This window comes from Amblyomma mixtum, chromosome 3 (genome assembly GCF_055824585.1).
Source record: "Amblyomma mixtum isolate Tamu chromosome 3, ASM5582458v1, whole genome shotgun sequence".
Classification (NCBI taxonomy): domain Eukaryota; kingdom Metazoa; phylum Arthropoda; class Arachnida; order Ixodida; family Ixodidae; genus Amblyomma; species Amblyomma mixtum.
The window spans coordinates 151,127,752-151,150,565 of NC_143014.1; the positions used below are offsets into that span (position 1 = coordinate 151,127,752).

The window sequence follows — 22,814 nt, forward strand, 5'->3', positions numbered from 1 at the left end:
GAAAGCGCATGTATTTTGGCGCGATGTAGCCAAAATTTGTTGGGCAGCAGCGCCGAGGGAAACTGCGTTTTCGAAATTCTAAGAACTAATATGCATATTCATTACGGTGGACTAAACGGCTCTCAATAATTAAGGAGCGTAAGAGTAATATTTAAAAAGTTCACTATACAAAATTAGTTAACCAGCCTGCTAGTTAGCACGTCTTAGCTGCAGTCTGATCTACTACACCGCTGACAATGCTATGCCGAAAAAAGCGCTCTTCTGACTCCGAAATCCTATTTTTAAAAAATTTGTAAAGTCTTAGGTGAAACACTCTGTGTGTGGCAAGAACAGCGTGTATTTAAGAAAGCTAGAAAGCGCAGCACTCTTTTGTTGCCCGCTTGCAAAGAGTCGCTTCAATATAGACATTCTGACAAGAAAACAAGAAATCTCTTTGGAAGTCAGCGGACAAGGCTTAAGCTCTTTTGAGTCATGAAAATTTTCCATTGTGAAACGTGTCCGCATGCTGCTGCGCTAACCCGAAAAGCGACGTCAGAGGAAAAATAAAGGCACGGGGTGCTGAATGTTCGTACAGAATATACATAGTTTGAAGCGATTTTAGTGACGAAGGCGACACTGAATGCACTGCAAACCTCGCCTAGAAGCCATAAAGAACAGGATGAGGTTTACATTGCATACAGAATAAACCTGGCGCTTCTATCTTTAACAATGCTGGCTAGGAAACACAGCCGCCTGGCTAAAATGCCGAAAAAACAGAACCCGCACGAAAGTAATAGGCGACACAATAGATGCTTTCAGAGACGCACGAGCCAACTCAGAAAGGCGAGAAAATACTCCTATCAGAGCATTCACGACGCTCACACTCGGTGCTAATGAGCTTCTGAAATCTCTGTACTTTTATCTGTGGCGTATGCTCCCTTGTAAATCTCCTAACTTCAACGTTAGGTTTTGCTTAACCCTTTAGAGAACTGTTCAAGAATTATTTCCGATAAATGTGTAAAAATATTTAGTCTTTGTGACCAGCGCTACCTGCAGGAGAAACAAATTTACCATTAGAAAAAAGAAAAGACTTCAACTGAAATAATGTCACTAGAATTCGTTGGCCATGCAGAGAAGAACACACGGGACGCCTAAACTTCCCACTAAGCACCTATACAAGTCACGGTGAGCCCGTTCGTGCTATGGAAACCTGTATTTCATACGTAGTATTCAAAAAAGAATACAAAAGAAAAACAAATGTTAAAATATTATGAAGTGCATTCTACAGACAATGATTTAACTTATGTTAAAACACAGTGATATTGGAGAAATTACGCTGGCAGTAATTATTATTATATGAACGACGTTTCGAAAGGTTAAAGCACCGTGAATTCCGTCCATTATTTCAGCTTCCTCTACTTCGCTTAATATGCATATGCTATGGCTCACATTTCTTGCTTTTGAGAATTTTGTACACTAGATAAGAAGCCCGTGGTACCATTTATTTAATGCCAGCAATATATTTTAAACTGCACCAAACAGTTATCACTCCTACTCTGGTTTTTTGCGTTTTAGACGAGCTGAAACAGTTCTCGCAGCTAACGCTCTTTGTTCAGCTCTTTGGGATGCGAAAAGAGCTAGAAATGACGTTGTTTACCTTGAGCGGACAAGTAAGCTTTTCGAAGCAGTAGGTTTATTGCCATTGCTGGACCATTCGTGATTAAGCGAAGCCGCCAGAATGACATTTGCAACCCGCCTGAGAGACCAACGATCATGAAACTTAAGAATGTGCCCAGAACACTCTGCGATTTCGGCGGTGCAGATGTGAGCATTATATATGACACAGCTGGAACCGAATGAAATATTACTGAACAGTTCATATCCCCTTTGAAAGCACGATCCACGCTGCATGCACGGTTGTCCCTGTAAGTGGATTACGAGTTGCATTTTCTCCCACAGCAGACGTTATGCTACGGCGTTTTAATTGCGTTAAGTTTTGTTTAAACCTCTACGAACGCGTCGCTTTCACTTGGCTGTTATTTGTCGTTGTCATCGTTTTATTGATGCGTTATTAAATCCCCCACCCATGCAATGTTCTCAACGCCTTTAGGGTACGGAAAAATTAAATCAAGAAGAGTACGTATTTCTTCAATTTGATTGTCTGCGTCTTACAACGCGTCCTCATGTACTTGCCCATTCCGGGTGTTTCACCTAAGAAGTTCTGCAATTTTGAAAAGTAGGCTTTTTGAGATAGAACAGCGCTTTTTTTCGGCATGCATAGAACTACCACTGGTGCAGCGCATTAGAATACAGCTAAGACGTGCTAATTAATAAGCTAGCTAACTCATATTGAATAACTAACTTTTGAACTGCTGGCTTTAGTCTCCTCATTTTTTGAGTTACGTGTAGCCCACAGTAAGTAATATCCATGTCAGTTTTTAGAATTTCGAAAACGTAGTTACCCGTCGGCGCTGTGGCCCAGCAAATTTTGGCTAATTCGACGAGCTATGTGCACTGGAGAGGTTGCACTGCCGGTAAACTTTTCGAAAGCGCGTGCAGATGGGGGAAAAATTTGTTGGGCTGCAGCTCCGAGGCTGCCTTTTCGAAATTCTAAAAACTGATATCGATAATACTTACAGTTCGCTACACGCCTTTCAATAAATACGGAGACTAAGGGTAATAGTTAAAAAGTTAACTCTCAATATTACTTAACCCTCCAATTAGTTAACGCTTACCTATATTGCGATGCTACACCGCTGACATTGCTATGCTGAAAAAAAAGGCTCTTTTCAAAAATTACGGAATATTTTTTGGTGTAACTCTAGGTATATGATGCCAAGAACTGGTCACATTATTGTGTTATTGTTATGTAAGGAGTATGAGACCTCGTTCTGTGTTTCACTTAAATTTTTTATTAATTTCTTTCGAAGCCACATGCCTCTAGTGCTACGCAAAATGCAAACAATGCGCCTTACAGGCGCTTTAACACCTAGTGCAAGGTGATTATGAGGTGGAATTTTTGTAAATTGAGGCATTTAGTGGTGAAACTTGAAAAGAAAAAGTGTGCTGGCAGCAAGTGGCGGTCTCCAAAGACACCATATTGAGATCCTTCCTGAGTTTTATTTTATTCATATTATTTAGGTCATCATTTTGTACCCACAGCTACTGCATTTTGCCGGCGACATAAAGATATTCAGAAAGCATTGTTCATGGCTGCGCTCTTCAAAAATACCAAAAGTCACTTTCTCTCTAGTGAAGGAAACGTTACTCTGTTTTTAACTCATAGAACGTAACAACGGAACGCTGTCGCCAGAGTGCGCTTTTTTTTTACAGCACGTTGTTGAAAGTCATTGGACTACAGAAGCCGAAGGACATCAGTGATCTTTGCGTTTTTATGCGATAGAGTATAGAGCTCGTTCGCTCGAAAAGCCATCAACGTAGTAGTAGTGGGCACCGCGTGTTAGAAATAATCGGGGGCTACGTAAAAAATCATATCATTGTAATTTGTGGTTCTATAGATTAATGATTGATTGATGTGGGATAAGCGATGACCAGTTAATGAAACCATTGTAATTAATTAATTGATTGAATGAATGAAACAATGAAACAATTGATAAAAGGGGTTCAAAGGTGTCTAAATGGTCAGAATGAAAAGCCAATGCTCGATGATGGTAATTAAGAAAATTTAGATCGTGGATTTGATCAATTGATTGATTGAAACGATTAAAAAAATTGGAGAACGCTTAAGCTTCACCTTTAAGAGTGGATGCGACAGCGTGTTGCAGAGCTGCCAGGGAGTAAACGGAACGCCATCGCCCGTTCGAGAAATCGCTCGGAGTCTCTAGTCACTAGGACGCCTCTCAAAACATAAAGAGTCGCATCAGCATTATATGACGCACCAAATGGCGTACGCTATCACGTCAACTCATGAGCGCAGTATAGGAGTCCTCCAACGTTTTTTTTTTTGTTTGTTTCTTTGCTATGCTTTTATACACAGGTTGAGCAGGCCACCGAAGAACTTCAAGGTATCCTTCGCTTCGTGTGGTGTACATCATAAGAATTCAGGCGTCCTGCTTCCTTGCTGAAGCTTTTTACCCCTAATTGTCTTTCACAACTTGAATACGTTTCGGGAGTATGGAGCAGCCCACAAGAAACGGACTCCGGTCATGATGACACTGCTCAGGGAGAATTTATATTCGTTTTTTCAAACAACTTTCTAAGTTTCGCTAATCCTCCATCAAATAACAAAACCCTTAAACTGCGGAGATCATGGGGACGCCGATGGTATCTTCTTTTGCTCTTCAAGCTCATTCATGAAACTGTTTCTTCTTTGGGGCTTAGTCATACAGAACTTTGTCCACCGACATTATCAGCACGAAATCACTTGCTATACTCTTCTGTGCTGTAACGCTCACTGCCCTTTGTCTAGGTTTAAGAGCAAGTACAATGTGTACTCTAGAACATTGACGTGTTCCAGAGTTCACTGCCTTAATTTTCCCGTGATTTACCTCACTTTATTATAAAATAGTTTCCATCACATGCTATTTTGTCGCGGCCATTTGTTATCCTTTTCCTTTTCCACCTCTCCCTTTCCTCACTCTTTTATACGGTTCCTTCTTTTGTGTGTCGTTGTATATTATTTGTATTCCTGGTCATTATACTGCATGTTATCTTAGTTCTCGTCAGTTGTTAGTTTTATATTTCTTTAGGTGCGCTTGCACGAAGTTCAGAAGGCCGTTCCCTTGCTTTTAATGTAAAAGGTGACTACTGTGTTTGTTATAAGTAGACGCTACACTGATCACAGTTGGACACTCGGAATATAAAGTTGACTTTACAAGCACCTTTAAACTAATGACTTAGCATCATCCGCTGTAACGGAAGCGCAGCAAAACTCTGAATGAAGTACCCTTTTTTGTTTGTTTTTTTTTTAAGAAAATGAGGCCCGATTCCGTTTGTAAGGGGAAATCGGGTGGTTAGTGAAAGGGTAAAGCAGCAAAAGAGAAGCCTTCTATCGATAGGTTCCCATTCAAATGCGCTCACCCCCGTTTCGTGGCGACGGTCACGTTGAACAGGCGGCAGACGAGCGGCAGACGAACGCCGGGGATGCACACAATACAGGGTGAGTCAGGGCTTCGCTTACAATTCGTGGGCAAGAGACGAAAACGGCATTTTGCAAGCCAAGAGGCCATTAGTTAGCCCAGTCGTCTTATGTTACTGGTCGACGCCGCTGTGCGCGCGCCTCGCTTGCAACCGAAGCTCCCTGCGACTGGCCGTCAGAGGGATGAAAGCATTCATCTTCCGACTGCAGCAAATGTTACTATTCGCAAAAAAAAAAGGCGCGGCCGCCGTGGAGATGCGGCCACGCGGTTCTTCTTGCGCTCTCTCGAAGTGACCGACGAAAGCGGGGCCGAAATGAAACACCGGCGAGCTTCGAGCCCGCGGCTGACGTCATTCCGTCCGGTCTCCAAGATAACGCTGGCATCGGGTGTCGCTTTTAGTGGCGCCCAGTTTAGACTCGCCGTGACCGGAGTGTGTGGTGGCCGCGATCCTCAGTGTCTTCTCCTGGCTCTGTATTGGGCTTGTCTTTAATTTGGCAGCGAGGCTCAAATGGGGTTTCCGACTCGTTACGACTGCGGTGAGACCCTTGAACCGAAACCGTCAGCCCCGAATGTGCTCCATTTAGACTGTGCCGTGCCCGAGAATTCTGCCCCTCGTGCGGTGTCGGAACACGTGTGGTGGAGTCAAGAATCGGTGCCGTGTCCAGTTGCGCGCGGGCGGTCTGTGGAAGGCGCGAGAGTGGTTAACAAGTGGAGAAGGTGGTGCGAAACCTGCGGCCAGTGAACCTGCAGTGCAGCTCATTCGTGTTTCTCTTTGAGCTCCACTGACGAACATTCTCAGCGCGACCATTGGAATGGCATTTGTCTTTGTCTGAATGCAAAATGGCGTGGGCTTCGAGTGCGAGGCACATACGAGCCGAAAGGCTATTCTCATTGAGCTTACGTGTTCCTATTTCTAAGAGCCAGAGAGGAACGAAAAGGCACAAAAATGGCTCCGTCGCAATTGTGCATCACGATCGGAACAAATCAGGCTATGTTCACAACTGCAATATATATATATATATATATATATATATATATATATATATATATATATATATATATATATATATATATATATATATATATATATATATATATATATATATATATATATATATATATATATACAGGGTGTTTCACCTAGGACTTTACATAATTTCTAAAGATAGGCTTTTTGAGTCTAAAGAGCGCTTTTTTCGCCATATAGCATTGTCAGCGGTGTAGTACACCAGAATTAAGCTAAGACGTGCTAATCAGCAGGCTGGTTAATTAATACTGAATAGTTAACTTTTGAACTATTACGGTTAGGATCCTTAATTATTGAGAGGCTTCGAGCCCACCGTAAATAATATCCATATCAGGTTTTTGAATTTCGAAAACGCGGTTACTCTCGGCGCTGTGGCCCAACAAATTTTGGCTATTTCGGCGAGTTACGTGCGCTGGAGACGTTTCTTGCGAAGCTGGAGACGTTTCTTGCCTGCAAACTCGAAAGCGCATGTATTTTGGAGCGATGATGCTAAAATTTGTTGGGCCACAGCTTCGAGGGCAACCGCGTTTTCTAAATTCTAAAAACTGATATAGATATTACTTACGGAGGTCTACACGTCTTTCCATAATTAAGGAGCCTTACAGTAATAGTTAAAAGTTAACTATTGAATATTGGTTGAGCAGGCTGCTGTTAGCACGTCTTAGCTGTATTGTGATGTAGTGCGCCGCTGACATTACTATGCCGATGAAAGCGCTCTTTTAACTCAAAAAGCCTATTTTTAAAGATTGTGTAAGGGCTTAGGTGAAATACCCTGTGTATATATATATATATATATATATATATATATATATATATATATATATATATATATATATATCATGCCGCAGCCTGAGAAAGAGAGGTCAGCAGCTTTCCTCCTGTGCGTCATGATATTGAAATGAGTTATGTAATTAAAACAAGGGTATAACTGAAGCCAACACTGAAAGAGCACAGCCATATCACTACAGAGGAAGCTATCAACTTTCTAGAGTGTTCTTCGTTGAAGAAAACTTGTCTGTGGTCCGAGCCTCGAACCCGTGACCCCCGCCGCTCTTCTCAAGAAGTATTGTAGCCTACTGACCTGACCACGGCTGCTAACGGGTCAAAATTTAACTTTGCCCTTAATTTTTGAAGAAATAATTAAAATCACATTTTTCTCGAACCAAGAGGCCGTTGGTTGACCTTTCCGTAAATTCTTGACAGTAAACAGCGCTAAAAGCGGGGATAAGGCGGGCATGTTACCCTCAAAACTCTACAACAAACTCAGCCGTTTGGCAGCAGTATTGAACTTCATTTCTAGCCGTAAATGTTTCGAGGCGTCTTACGCTGTGTTACGTTGAAAAAAAAAATCTTCAAACACATCGCATTCACATATCCTTCAGTCTGAGTGTCTCCAATATAACTTCTAGACAGCACCTTCTACGAAGAGCCGCGTTCTTGACCAAATGGCTCAGATGCACAAACTAGAGCCCTGCATGGCCTCGGGCCGGCCCGCGGGCCGGGCCGGCAAATGTGCTCTTTCTCCGGGCCTGGGCCGGACCCGGGCCTGTGCATAGAGGGGCTGTGTGGTGGCTCTGGATTCATTATTGCCGGGTGAAGTATACGTGTGGCGTTCTAGCAGCGACGCGGATGAAGCTGGGCCACGGTTTTGGCTGGGAAAAAAACTGCTCACACTTTTTCACGCACGAAAAACAAAAAAACAATATAGTTTTTTTTTTACTGCTGGCTAGATTTCTTCTGAACTGACGGAATCTCGGTGCTAAAATCTTTCCAGCGATTTATTATAAACCACTAGTATTACTTTTTTGTTTATGTTGACGTGGAATGGGAGACAGCTCATATGTGTACCGAGTTTAATCCGCGTCACCACAGTACTATGCCCAAGGAACTTCAGACGAGCAAGGCAGGTCGCGTTGAACGATACAAGAGGAGTTAATGCTGACTTCACAGCGTTAAACAGACAACGACGAAAGACACGAAACGACAGGGACGCGCTCCTTTTCGTGTATTTCGTACTTCTCTGTATCGGGCTGTGAAGTCAACATGAACGGTCACCAACTTGCCCAAACGAGAATTCTGATCCAAGAGAAGTTGGAAAGAAAAGGCGCAAAATGAACCAGCAAACAAGCTGTAAACAAGACTCAACACAAGTGTGAGTTTAAATTGTTGGTGTCGCCCTTTCAACTCCATTCCTGGAAACGTTTATTCCATCAATATACAGTGAAATTTTTGAATTAGCTATATTACTTTTTGCACTGAATAATAATGCGGCATAAAGGAGGATTCTTCTCTTTTTAACTCCCATTTTGAAATGGAGTTTCTTGGTCTCAGTGTGCCCCCAATCCCTATTGGAGTACAAAAAAACACCATTTTGCGCCGTCCGCACTGCCGTCTAGTGTCTCGTCTGCTTCTGATCAGTCGCGTGATAATGGCAGTGAGTGACGTCTCCTTAGTTACCATCGTCGCTGGATCACTGCTCGCTTCAGCTGCTTCACGGGCGCCTGCCGCGGCATAGCATGCCGGCATGTTGCCCTTTTCCGCTACAGTAAGTTACATAATTAAGCTGCTCCTCTGAAGCCTCCAGCATGCGTGAACCAATGCTTAAAGTCAGGGGGGTCTCGGGGCAGTCTCGGGGCAGTCTCAGAGCCCCCCCCTCCCCCCCCCCCCCACACACACACACACCAATATTGGCAAGGGATCTGACCCTTCTTGCTAGAATCTACGAACTGCATGAATCCAAAGCAAGCAACAATTTTATATTCTTCTTGTCAGTGGTGGTCGAGACATTTCTTCTCTATCGTTTCGAAACTTTCGCTGTAATTTTTAGGAAGAATCATTAACATGTTTTTCTGAAACCCGAGATGGCGAAAAATACAAAGTTGGTAGCCCTGCACAAAGGGTAGAAGAAAAAAGGAAACCCATGACCTCGTAACATGAGTCAGTCCAGAGTTGGCCGCTCAGTTCCAAAGCTACGCAACAACGAGCACACTGGGAGAGTGTGGGAATAGTTTGTTTGGGGCCTGTGACATAAACTGAGCAAACAACAACATTTAAAAATGATTTCTCACTTGGTATAAAATAACGTGTAAAACAGGCCGCTAGCCACTTTCTCTCTCTCCCTCTTTGTTTCCCTCCACCTGTGCTGGAATCACTACAGACCCCCCTTCGATAGAGCCAGACTTTAAGTAATAGCTCCAACCACACATAATCTTCCTTTGTTAGCGTCGCCTGCCCGCGAGAGCTGCCGCTTAGGCCTAGTTCTCAAAGCTCTTTTTCAGTGCAGTTCGCGTGGGGAGTTTCAGCAGACTATAGTGTGGCGCATAAACATGGAACTGCTTTGAAACGAAGTTTTGACGCCGCACACTTTACAGAGCTCATGAGGCATCACTGTTCCTCAGTCATGTAAAGAAACGAATCTTTAAAGGCATGAAGATGAAAATGAGAACACCATCGAAGGTAACCTGGCGTGACAGTGTTTGACTAAAACTTAATCTCTTCTGGTTTTTAGTCAACTATAGCGCGGGGCATGGCCATTAAAAGTGCTATGAGGCCCCTTTCAGCTCTGACCTATTGATTATAAGGTTACATCGCCTAAACTACGAAAACAAAGCTCTAAAAGCACGAGCAGGTGACAAGCAGACTAGTGCTGCCTTCACCGGCTACGCCGTTGCAGGGCTTACAGACGGCGAAAAAAATGCGTGATGCGCAGTGACACTAGAGCAGCGAAGTTGCCTAAGCTGGATTGACGCTGCCCTCGCAGCTCCCTGTCAGTTCCTGCTGCTGGCACTACTGTGACAATGAGCCTGAATAAAGATGAGTAAAGGTGGCGCCATTTTTTCGGTTCAGTTTCTCCTGGAAATAAAACTTTTGCTCCCTTCTACTCATAAATACCTTCCTAGTATAGGAGGGTAAATAAACATTCTATATGTATGGAGTAAATAAGACCTCCTGTTACGTAAATAACGTCCGCCATGCCGTATAATAAACGCGCGCAGACCGCACATACGTATCTTTCGTGAGTTTTCAAAGCAAAATCTCTCTTGAATAACTCGAGACATCCTGTATACTCACGCTTCTTTTTAGTACCAATTGTCAGCCACCGGACCCCACTTTCTTCCCCTACACTCTAAACACAAATACGCCTATATGGCAGTAAAAAGGGCGTAAGTTGTCCTGTAGCGCATTCCCTTTTATAAAAGACAGTGCGCTGGCGTACATTTTGCTCCCATTTTACTCCTTTCTGTTTAGAGTGTATCCTTTATCTCCAATGCACAGTATAGCAGGCCAGAAAATGATCCCCTCCCTTGTTAATAAATCTCCCTTTTTCTCTCACGCATGCACGCCCACTTAGATTATTCTTAATGAGTAGCGTACTTTAAATAGACGAGATTACTGTCCCCTCTTAACTCGCTAGGAAGCAGATGTGTCCCTTCGTGCACGTGGCCTAGAGGTACCAGGCGAACAATCTTCATTTCGCGTGGTGGTTAGAACTCGCCAAAAACTCGAACGATTCGTGCGTTACAAAAGATGCACCAGGTTTTAGAGAAGCCACGACTGCTCGAAGCACTCGTTTATGTATTGATTCTCTCGTTTGTGTGTGAGTTTTACTGGCACGAATCACAAACGGCATGTCTCAGAATTAAACAGTCGCAGTCATTATTGAACACGTACACCTGAAATTTAACTTGCAATAGTCTGTATACGCCAAACTGGTGCCTAACAAATGATACTGACTTCCAGAATACAAGTTCCAAATGTTCTGGCCGACTTTTACCTGCCTAGCGGCATAACACTGAGGATCCCAAGCGAAAGTTGCTAACTGGTCCGTTGTCAACAACTTGGAGCTAACCGCTAAATACTAAAAGGAAAAAAAGCGAAGATTCGCGCTGACCTTTAGAGAAATGCACTTTGACCTGTGGCAGAGATCAGTTTGGAAGCCCAACAGCGACGTCTATAAGAGTTGTGCACTAATTTGCTTAGTGCCACGCGTTCGGCGCCACCTTCTTCCTGAATGTGATATTTAACTCTGTGCGTAAAGTGCTCTGCGAATGTCACTGCTCGCTGTTCCTCACGAAATGAACTGAGCTCGATTCTGAACTTCCCCAATTCGGTGTTCCATCACGCATTTGCACGTTACAGACCAATGCGGCCTTTTAATTTCTCTTCGATGTCACCTCGTGCGTAAACATACATCATTTTGGTATATTAAGTGAGGGACATGAGCGAAGAAACGAAGCAGTAGTATGGGCGGCTCAGAGCTATACAAAATAATGCGGTGAACCAAAACGAGAGCTAGTTTTGTCCGTTCCCGCGATCATCTAAGTTCCCTCCTGAAAAGAAATCGCCTGCGGCGCTCTGTCAACCCAGCACGTGAAGCAAGGACAGGCTACGTCACCGTAGAGAAAACTGCGAGGAGAAAGTGCGACCGCAGTGTCCTCCTGGAAGTGAAGGAGCGAGGGGAAAAAAACTTTTTTTTTCTGGGCTTCGCTGCGCTCATCTTCAGCCACGCGTTGAAACGACTAATCTCGAATTTGTCCCGCACTTTAGAACTCCGCGAACAATCGAGCGCGGCTGTTCGTCATCGAAGGCTGCACCCTGGCGCTGCCGCGAAGCGGATCGAGCGTGCGGCGTGGCAGGGAGAGAGCGCCCGTTGCTTCTCCCTATAAGCTGGCCGGGAGCGAAAACTCGTCCTCGAGTCCGCGATGACAATTCCTTTCGGTGCGAGCAGCTTACCGCGAGGCAGAAGGCGGAGTGGGGCCGTGTTTCCCCGCGGACAACTTGTAATGAGAATCGCCTCACAGCGCCTGGAAATCGGCGAGTTTTCGAACGTTCGCGTCGCCATTTATATATACGTATATATATATATCCCTGGCGCGAAAGTGGCCCGCCGTCGCCTTTCATCGCCGCCGAGTGGGCGCGAAGGAAGGAGCCTGCAGCGTGTCAGTCAATTAATATGTTTTTCAAAGCTGGATTGTTTCTCGATAATTCATCAATATCGGAAGCGCGCGGCGCGCCTGCTGTTTCCGAGTGAGGGCTTGCTCGCTGATGAGGCGTCAGCTCGAAGCCGTTGAGCGCGCTTTCTTCACTATACCACGCTCCAGTGGGATCGAACCCAAAGAGGCTTTTAACGCCAATCATTGCGTAGCATTCATCGTGATTGCAATGATGGAGGTTTTTTTGTTACCTGTACTTCGTTGAATTAACGTCATGTAAATTGCACCCTGTGCCTGACTTTCACGTCGGGCGACAACACAGGGACAATTTAATTGATTGCTTGGTGAACGTAGGGGCGTGCGCAGTACTTTATAAAAAGCAAACAAAGAAACAAACAAGGAAAACAAACAAACAAGCAAACAACAAACAAACAAACGGAACGCCATGATGCTGCTGAGCGTTATACTGGTCGTTGTGCCAAAGTTTCGTTGAGTCGCTTTTCACCCTTACCTCTTTTATAGCTATTTATTTTTCTTCTGCTGTCACCCCCCCCCCCCCCCCCTCGGAAAAAAAAATCAACAGATACAGCTTCCAGCTTCGTGCGACTAATCAATTATGGCTAAGGCGGTTTTCTTGCCCTCTTTTATTTACAAAAGAAACTACTTTTTCGAGGGTGCTATCTAGAGCAGATGCTAGTGGACGTTTTCTTTCGAGATTCAAATCCCAACTCTGTGCGAACAGCCGCAACCTGCCTTCGCTCGCTCTATACGGCAGCCCACGTACCTGTGCTTCGCGCTCACAGTCACAGGTCACAGTATGTACCTGTGCACGCCTATCTAGCATCTGGACCCGGCTTGCAAAGGTGTGTCATTTATGACCTGGAACCTAATGCGCCTCCGAAGGAAGTGATGACGGATCTGTACTCCGACACCCATTCTGTGCTTAATGCCCGCCGACTAGGGAACCGAGGCACATTTCTTCTCCTGCTTGCGGGGCCGTTAGAACTTCCCACCCGGTTCTTCTATAATGGACGAATCGTTCATCCGAAGCCTTTCCGTCCTGCACCAGTCTTCTGTTATCGGTGCCTGCGACAAGGCCACATCAAAAAGTTCTGCCCTGCATCGCAAGACACTCTGCCCAAACCACCAGCGGATGGCGTTCCCTCATTCATGTGTCCTTTTTGTAAGACAAACGACCACGACATCACTTATTCTAAATGCCCTCGAAAGAAACGTCGTCCGGTTGCTGCGCCTACTCAGCCTGGAGTCAAGATCTCCAACCGTTTTGATGCTCTGTCGGCAGACACATATGAGGATGATACTGAAAAACCGCCAGCATCGTTGCCCTCACCTTCTAGTATCCTCCCTTCCTATGCCTCTGTTTTAAAGCCAGGTTCCCGTAACAAGTGGAAAAAGGAAGACGAATTTCCTCCGCTAAACCCCTCTATGTCTGATGAGATCTCTGCCATCGATGATGCGATCGCCAGCATCCGCCAACAACTTGACCAGCTATGCCGACGTCGCTCTCTCCTACTACAACTTTCGCGTCTACCCCCAGTTGCTCCTGTCTGCCAAGTGCCTCAACCTTCAGGCTCAAAATATGAACAGCCCGAGCAATCTGCAACTACGACTTCAATGTCAGCCCTGATTACCCTGCTGCAGCAACTGCCTCAGATGATTGCATCTGTTTTGCAAGCGAATGGCCACTAAAGCTATTTCCCATGTGCTACAATGGAACTGTCGGGGTCTTACTAATAAGCTCCTTGAATTGAAGCTGCGTATTCAAGACGGCAAACTCTCTGCCTGGGCTTTCCTTCTACAGGAACATAATGCCCTCCTTCCTCTGTCTGGTTATTGTGCATATCACTGTCCATCAATACCCGACCGCCGAAGTGGTCTTGCTCCTGGAAAAGCAGCTATATATGTTCATTGTTCGACACCACATTCTCCCGTCGACCTATCTCGTTGGTGCAATACCCGTCAAGAAGTAATTGCCATTATCACTAAGCCACAGCGTACTCCAGTATTATTGGTTTCTTTTTATGGTCGGCCCCAAACCTCTCTACTGAACTTTGGATGGCTTACACATCTACGCACCTCCTACCCAGGTGTACCCATATTAGTTGGAGGAGATTTTAATGGCCCACATACAGCCTGGGGATACACTCACAACTCTAAACGTGGAGATCAGATTTACGACACGTTTTTCGACCAGTCCTTTACACTTTTGAACAACTCCTCTAATTATACCCGACCACGTGCTCCTCCATCAACTCCGGACCTTACCTGGTGGCTGGGTCCCGGCAATCCTCACTGGTATTGCGAAGCAGACACCTGGGGCAGTGATCACTCCCCTATTCTAATTGACTTTGTCTCAAGTACATTACGTAAAATTCGCCGCAAGATCCATATCACTTCTTGGGACAGTCTCCGTATGGATGGTCGCCTCCTCTCAATAACTCCTGCCTCGGTCCTTTCTACATTCATGCTTGTCTTAACTCAGAACACAAGTTCTTCTACTATAAACGAAGACCAACCAAATCCTGACTTTCACCTGCTTAATCTCTGGGCAAGGCGCAAGCAGCTGGACGTATACGTCACTCACCATCCGTCAGATCAACACGTACGAACGGAACTTCATAGAGTCACAGCTAAGGCCCGTCGCTATTCTAAACACCTTCTGCACAAGCGCTGGACAGAGTGGTGTTCTCAACTCAATACCCCTCTCGGCAACCGCCAATTGTGGCGTGTGTTTCATGCAATGGATCGCAAGCCGTCCGTCAAAGACTATGCCGAGAGTATTCGCCTTGTACTTCGTCTTTCTCCAGACGAATTCGCTTCGCAAGCTGCCCTTCAGTTCTTTCCAAATTATGATTGCTCACCTGCGCCTGTTCCAGTCAGTCCCAAACATGAGGCAGAGGATGAGCTCACCTGCCCGTTCACCATGGCTGAGCTTATAGCTGCCATTGAAGACATCCGTCCTAACACTGCATCTGGTCATGACGGTGTACCTTATGCCTTATTCCGGAACCTGGAAGGTGAAGCATTGACTGCACCTCTCAAAATTTTTAACCAAATCTGGACATCCAGTGAAATGCCATCCGATTGGAAACATTCAGTGGTTGTTCCGATACCAAAGCCCGGAAAACCACCCACAACTCTTGGAGCCCTACGACCGATTTCTCTAACCCCAACAATTTGTAAACTCTATGAAAAACTGCTTGCCACTCGAATCTCTTGGTGGCTCGACCATCATCAGAAATATTCGTCTGCTCAAATCGGTTTCCGACCAGGATACGGCGCTGAGGATGGTCTTCACCGCTTTGCCAACGATGTGATACGTCGCTCACCTCACAGCCATCTCGTTCGCACAGTCCTGGCAACAGACATCACAAAGGCCTACGATAACATTCTCCACGCAGCTATCCTCAACACTATGGCATCACTTGGCATGCCCTTGCAGCTTTGTCGAGCAATTCATGCCTTTATTTCGCAAAGAACATTTGCTATCCGCGTCAATGGTAAACCCACAGGGTGTACCGCAGGGCTCAGTTTTAGCCCCAGTTCTATTTAATATCACATTCATTCCTCTGGTACACAGTCTCTCCACCCTTCCTGATGTTCAGGTTCTGGCATATGCAGACGATATCACTCTCTGGTCCACACATCGCTCAGCTCAGGTGCAGCAAGACTCCCTGCAAAATGCCCTCAATATCCTCCACAACTTTCTTGCCGACACTGGCCTCTCTCTCAACCTCTCCAAGTCTTGCTATGTCCATGTGGGCAATAAAGCTGGCCGCCGTACTTTCAAATCCACTCCGTTCGTGCTCACTATTGACAATGCCCCACTTCCTGAGGTGGAACATACCAATTTTTTAGGCCTGCACGTTCATTCTTCAGGCAAGGGCACGGCTTGGTTGTCAGCCATGCGCAAGAGTGCTATAAACACACTTGACCTCATCCGCAGGATAGCCAATCGCTCTGGAGGTGCCCGTTCAGATACAGCTCGTCGACTTGTTCGCACTGTCTTTCAACCTCCGGTGCAGGCGGGGGCATATTATTTTTATTTCCTTTTGGTTGCCCCAACCTAACAAATGTCTTTCAACCTCGGCTCCTATACCAGGCTCAGTTCCAACAACTTACTAAACGACAGTGGTCCACACTTGAAACACTCAACCACGAAGCCATGCGAGTCATTACTGGCCTACCTCGAGCAACTCCTATTTGTCTGCTGCACGAGTATGCGCAGCTCAACACACTGGAATATTTAATTACCCAGAGACAAACAAATAGAGCACGGAAAGTTTCTCTTCGTCCGATGTTCGCGCCTCAACCACCTCCATGGGACTACTGTCACATCACATCAAACAAGCCTGCCCGTCATAAGAAGTCGGAGTTCTTCTCACCGCCGTTACCACAATGTTTTTCTACGCAACATGACAGCTGCACTCTTTACACAGAGGTCGCCATAACCCCAACAGGAGGATCAACTGCTTTTATAACCCCGACACACCCTCAACTCTACGGCCGACAAACCTACTCTACTGACACTTTATCATTTCTTTCTTTGGAGCTGCAAGCAATATTAAATGTCATAGCAGCTTTACCTGACGACCCTCCTTATAACCAGGTGCACCTATGTACCTATTCCCAAGAAGCCGTGAAGCATCTGAAGAAAGTCCGCGGTACCCTTCGGGTTTCCCAGGCCATACATGCTGCTTGTCAGACTGGCACTCCACAAACTCCACCTGCCTCTTTGCCACCAGATCCACTTCTGACACATCTAACATCCTCAGCCTCCCTCAGGCAGCGTACACGTGCTCTTATTCCCCCGTGTACCTACCCCCTTCCTCCCAACCTATCACGGGTGGAGGAGGTCTCTCTGAGGCGGCTGCGTGTCGGAGTGGCCCTTACGCCTGCTGGTCGCAACCAGTGGAAAAGTGACAAGATTCCTGCGCCGCAAAAATGCCCTCACTGCGAGGCACCCGCTTCCGACACCAATGTCCACCACCTACTGTGGACATGTCCCGGAACTTCACTGGTGCGCGCTCGAGTTCTTCAAGAGGCAGGGCTGTCTGCAAACAATGACTCTAGTTTGAACGTGTGGGTAACTAAAAACATTTACGCCCGAAGCTTATGTGACTTTTTACACGCAACCGGGCTTCATGCATTTCTGTAACTTATTCTACCCTTCGTGACTAACACCCCGTTTTATGCCGCGCGGCACACTCAGCGTCACAAATAAATAAATAAACATGCTCCGTCTTGCACAACTTAGCTTCGTGGAAACCCAGCGCACGGCGCACTGCCCCCGCTAAAACTGAGGAGTACCGGCACCTGCGGTAACAGATTAGCGACCCGCTCAGCTCCCAATCACCAAGAAATTACAGAATTGGGCCAGAGTGCGTCATAACAGAATATCGCAGTTGTCAACTGTTGTCGCGGCGTTGATGTGTTGATGAACGAGATGTTGTGCGTGAGAGTTTTACTTCGCAATTTAAATTTCAATTCGGCACCTCTCCTTCAAAACTTAAAATCGAGCAAATGACGCACTCTCAAAACGAATTCTAGTCTCCCGGAACCCATGGTACTCAGTTTGTCGTTAAAGGGCTCCTAATCGCGGCCGAGTGCAGTTTTTGCTCCTGGTTCTTTCTGTTCTACCAGAGGACAATAAAATTATTCACAATAAGTGATTCCTGATATCAGCGCCGGTTGTTGTTGAGCGAAGAATGTTGACGCGCCGCGAAGGAAAACAATGCGCGGGGACATAACTTGGTTCGCAGTGGAATGGTAAAAAAAAAAAACGAAACGAAAACCAAAAACAGGAAGAAAGAGAGAAGATAAAGTACTGCGGCTTTCTTGCAAAACGTTCTAGCAACGCTTGAGGCGGAGGGAGCATTAGATGGGCAGTGGCAGTCGCTTTACGGCCACCACTTACACTCAGGCTATTGCGGTAACGCACGCCCAAGGAGATGTCTCTTAGGCATAATTGCCCAACTGGGCACCCGGGCTTTCCGGCCTACTTTTTCGAGCGCTGCACGCGTACAAGAGAGACCCGACGGACGGAAGCAGCCCCGCGACGTTACGCGGGCACAAGACGCTATAGTCAAGTTAGTTGGTAAAGAAGTAACAACACGGGCCGCAAAAGCGAACAGCAGGAAAGCCGAACGACCCGCTCCTGAACGAAACGCGGCTAAATCTCCCGCGACTCTCGCGTCCTCCGCGCTTTTGCGCTGTTGCGCGGCGTCCCTCCGCGGAGGGACGCCGCGCTACGAGCCAGCTCTAAGCGCGCGCCGCCCACCGCTTCGCTCGTCGAAGTGCGTGTTGACGTGCATGAACGACAGAGGCGGGCAAACGGGTGGTGACGCCGCTGGAGTGGGAAAAAGAAACGGGGCGCTGTTAAAAGCTGCATTGCGCCATATAGATGGTAGCCTGCCAAAGTTCTGGATGTCTTCGTTGAACGAGGCATCTAAAGAGAAGAGCACAGAAAGGAAGTTGCGGTCGATACGTCGCAAGACCAAGCTCGATTGTTTCAGGCGCCGCGCACGCAGCCCGGGGAAAAAAGCAGGGAGTAGTAACCGGAGTGAGCCCGGAGGCGGCACGGCTGCCGCGCGCGCTTCTCCCTTCGAGGAGGTTCTCGAAGAAGGTGCGGCCCCAAAGTCTTCCCAGTTTCCAGTCGGACGTCTAAATAATGCAAATAGCGGGTAACGATAAAACTTCCCTCTCGGCTGCCGGCCCAAAATGGGTGGGTGGCATGTCCCGGGAGAATCTAGGAAACTCGCTTCCTGCCCGGAAAGAGCCCGGCCAGTTGAGGGGGAGCGTTTCTGGTTGGGGTGCTTTGCCGGATAACGTTACGACACGTCATATAGACAGCGCTTGTAGGTCAGAAAGATACGCACACGAAATTGCTCGCCCCCATGTAATGAGGGCTGTGTATGGGCGTTTCTAAAGGCACGCAGTATGCGCTGAGCTGGCTGTTAGAAGCGTCGAATATGCGCTTTTTTGTGTGTTCCGATATTTGGACTTTGCTTCACCATGTAAGGCGCATACTTTTCAACAACCGGCGTCTGACATCGCATGTCGAACTGTGCAAAGCTGGTGGTGTTGCATCCATTTTTTCCCCGAATCTCCGTTTTTTCAAGCGTGCGCTTTGTGTCACAACATATGTTCATCGTTTTCAAACGGCAACCCTGATGTCAGGCGCTAAAGGAGGGATAATTTATTTGAACTGTTCATGTCGCTAAGGCAAAGCTCTTTGACGTTACTTAATGTCACAAGTGAGCTGATGCGGAGAAGTGTCTTGCACGTATCAATATGTCACAAACATTCCATAGCACTGAGGGAATATCTGTTTTCATAAGATGCAATATCGTTAAAATCCTGCCTAGCGTCGTATACTGGAGCTCAGCTGGATTCGAGGGACAAGGGTTGTAGTCGTTCGCTTCTCGATGTAGGCTGACAAAAACTAGCTAGGCGCTTATGCACTATGGTGTTCTTGCTGGGGCCCGTAACTGTTTTGACGGCAGAAGTTATAGCCTCTTTGCTATCGGTATTGCACTCGCGTGGCAGCTGAAATCTCTCATTACGGTCTCCAGTGGATATCAATTCCTTCTTCGAACCCTGTTTAATGAACTCATAGAATTGAATTAAGTAAAATCTAATAGCGCGAAAAAGAAGGAAAAAATCGCGCTAGATTAAAATTTTTACGGGAGGCAACTATAGTATATCGGAGACCTGGATGTGGCAAAATGAACCGGTTCCGGTCATGGAGCTTATCGATGTCCGGCCAGCGAACTTTAGTGGCGTACTCCTCTCTGAAATCTGTGCTTTTGCAGCACAGAACAATTTTTTAGCCGCTGATTGCTGAGCCGCGGCTCACTAAGTATTCTAAGCAGCGACGATAATTTGGTTCAGCACAACGATAGCCTTGCTCGCTTCTCATTTATTCTGTGATCTTCATCGTACCTAAATAAGAACTTTTAATCTACAGGCTACCAAGTCTCCAGCAAAATCAAGTATAAGTTAAGCACGTCCGAACAGCTGAGTACGAGTGATGCATCACGACCGCTTGATTCAAAGCCTGGAGGCTCATTTTGAAGTAATGCGCGTTTTCAACACTTGAATCACTTAAGAAGTAAAACAATACACGTATGTCCTGCGGGTGCAGTTCCAATTATTTGCGGATTGCTCGTTGATGAAACAGTGATCATCTCCTGCTTGATTATCGTCACTGGCCTAAATACGTTCACTGCAGGGCAAAGGCCTCTTCCATATCTCTCCAGTTAACCCTGTCCTGTGCCAACTGCGGCCCCCTTATCTCAGCAAACATCTTAGTCTCATCCACCCACCTGATTCTCTGCCGCCCTCCACTACGCTTGCCTTCTTTTGGAATCCATTCTTCTATCTTTAGGAGGGATCTCGTATCTTGCCTTCGCATTACATGCCCTCACCCCGCCCATATTTCTTCTTTTTGATTTCTACCAAGATGCTATGAACTTGCATTTCGTTCCCTGACCCATTGGGCTATCTTCCTCTCTCTTAACGTTGTACGTATAATTTCCGTTCCATACCTCGCTGCACTGTCCTCAACTTAAATTCAATCGTTTTCGTTAGCCTCCACGTTTCTGCTCCATAGGTGAGAAGCGGCAAGATAGAGCTGCTGTTTCTATTCTTCTTGGGGCACATTACTGACTACTGTTCATGGCCTGAGAGTATGCGCCAAATGCACTCCAACCCATTCTTACTTTCTCGTGGTCGTGATCTGCTGTCGCTACCTGCCCTGAGTTGGTGTATTTCCTTACCATTTCTAATCCTTCGCTGCCTATCGTAAACTGTCGTTCCCTTCCGAGGCAAGTGTGAACATTACATTTGTACATACTAAGTTTCAGACCTTCCGCTCTGCTTTGCCTGTAGAGGTCTTCGATCAAGCTTTGCTATTCGTCGCCTGAGTTATTCAGCAAGACCATGTAATCAGCAAATCGGATATTCCTCAGATATTCTCCATTAACTTTTGTCCTCACTTCTTCCCAATTTAGTTCTCTGAATACCTTCTGTAAACACGCGGTGAATAGTTGTGGAGGGATCGTGTCCCCATGCCTGACACCCTTCCTGACTGATATTTTGTCGCTTTCCCTGCGGGTAACGATATTGGCTATTTGATTAAAGACTTAATTTTATTTTTTAGCTTTTGATCGCTAGCTGCACAAACTTAGCTGTCCGAACGATAATGGCAGCGCGGCAGCATTCTAGCCAAGTACGGATTCAGTTCAATTCAGATCCATGTACATAAACAGTACAGATTGGATGACTGCGGAAAAGTGCTGCCCTATAGGTCAGCTTGGCGAACCCGTTTATGCGATGACGAAAAGAATCCCGTTGGGATGGAACCAAAACTCGTCCCGTGAACGCACGGACAAGATATCTTTATTAGAGGCACCGGTTGTTACAACTCTCCGGTGCCATTCAAACACAAGGCTATTGACATTCCTTACTTAACCAAGAGATTGGATAGACCTACTATGCCGAACACACGCTTGTTACGAAGGTTCCAGACGCACCAAACGAAAGGAAACAACAGCCGTAGTCGCATAACTTCTTAGTAGGTAACACGGCTCGCAGGCACGCCGGGCAGGCCTCGGCATTGTGGGTCTTGTTGCTCGGATGGAAGGGGTATACGTAGAATGTTTCCTTACCATTATGATGTCAGGTCCGAGAAGAGCAAGGAAACCGGGGAGTTGCGTCTTCTCAAATGGAGGCGAGGTCGTCGGCCCAAGGTCCAGGACTCAGTGGTCTCTTTCCTTGCTGTGAATGCGAGCGAAAAAGAAAGAAAGCTCGGTCTGAGAAACAAAGATTTCTGCTCAACTTCATCTGAAGCAGGGCTCAAGGTTGTCAGGAATGAAGCAGCAGCATTTGTTCCTTTTATTGAGCATGGAGGCATTAAAAAAAAACCAAATAAATGGGGGCTGCACCTGAAATTTGCTAGTTGCGATCTAGTTTTCCATTTCTGGCGAAAAGCTGTTGGCTGAATAAATTACCTGCAGGTCATAAACCGTGAGGCAGTTGTGAAGCTACAAGCGTAAAAATAAGCTGTGCATTTGGCGCCCTCAAAGGTTAGCGGATGACGAAAACCTCGAAAGGATAAAATTTCTTCGTTGTCGGTGCGTGCACTCAAGACATCAAAAGGCGCAGGTCTCCGCTTCGGTGCGCAAGCGCAGCAGTACACGTTTACATTTTAAGCTGCAGCGCTTACTGGCCACTCAGGAAATTTGATTTTTTTCCCCCCATGGCGATTACTTTATGCACTTTTTTATTATTTGCGTCTAGTGCAAACTGCTGTGTACGGCACGTTCACATCCACCCCTTTTTCCAGCATTTTGCGCAAAGGTTTTTTCTCTAATGAGACAAATTCTCTTCCGCTCAGAAGCTCATGCTACGTAAAGACGCGCAGTAACGGACAAAGTAACGCCAGGAAGCGGGCGAAAAATAAAGAGCCCTCCGCATTAAATACCTTGAGCGTAAGCCGACGTCACGTCAGAATTTAGGATTCTTCTGCCAAGCTCCTTAACAGTCGGGTAAGTAAGTAAACGCCACAAACCTGACGGTAGTAAGAGCGTCCACATAGTGCGTTAAAGCGGTAGTACGTTAAAGCTTAGTTCATCTCATCCAAGAAAGGCACGCTACTTCGCTGCGTGAGTTTCCATGGTGGTTTTCATTGCTTTGCAGCATGCTGAATTGTTTACGAACGGCACTGAGCAGGACAAGACGTGAAAAAAAAAA

At 46.2% G+C, this 22,814-nt stretch overlaps 1 protein-coding gene across 3 annotated transcripts in view; it reads right to left on the reverse strand.

Annotated features, from left to right (window-relative positions):
* LOC149352368 (G protein-coupled receptor dmsr-1-like) overlaps window positions 1-22,814 on the reverse strand; it is a 609,356-nt gene that overhangs the window by 310,936 nt on the left and 275,606 nt on the right. For all 3 annotated transcript variants that reach the window (XM_089581535.1, XM_089581536.1, XM_089581537.1), the window contains one exon: window positions 21,731-21,839. The gene's annotated coding sequence lies outside the window, so the exon portion shown is untranslated. The remainder of the gene's footprint in view (window positions 1-21,730; window positions 21,840-22,814) is intronic.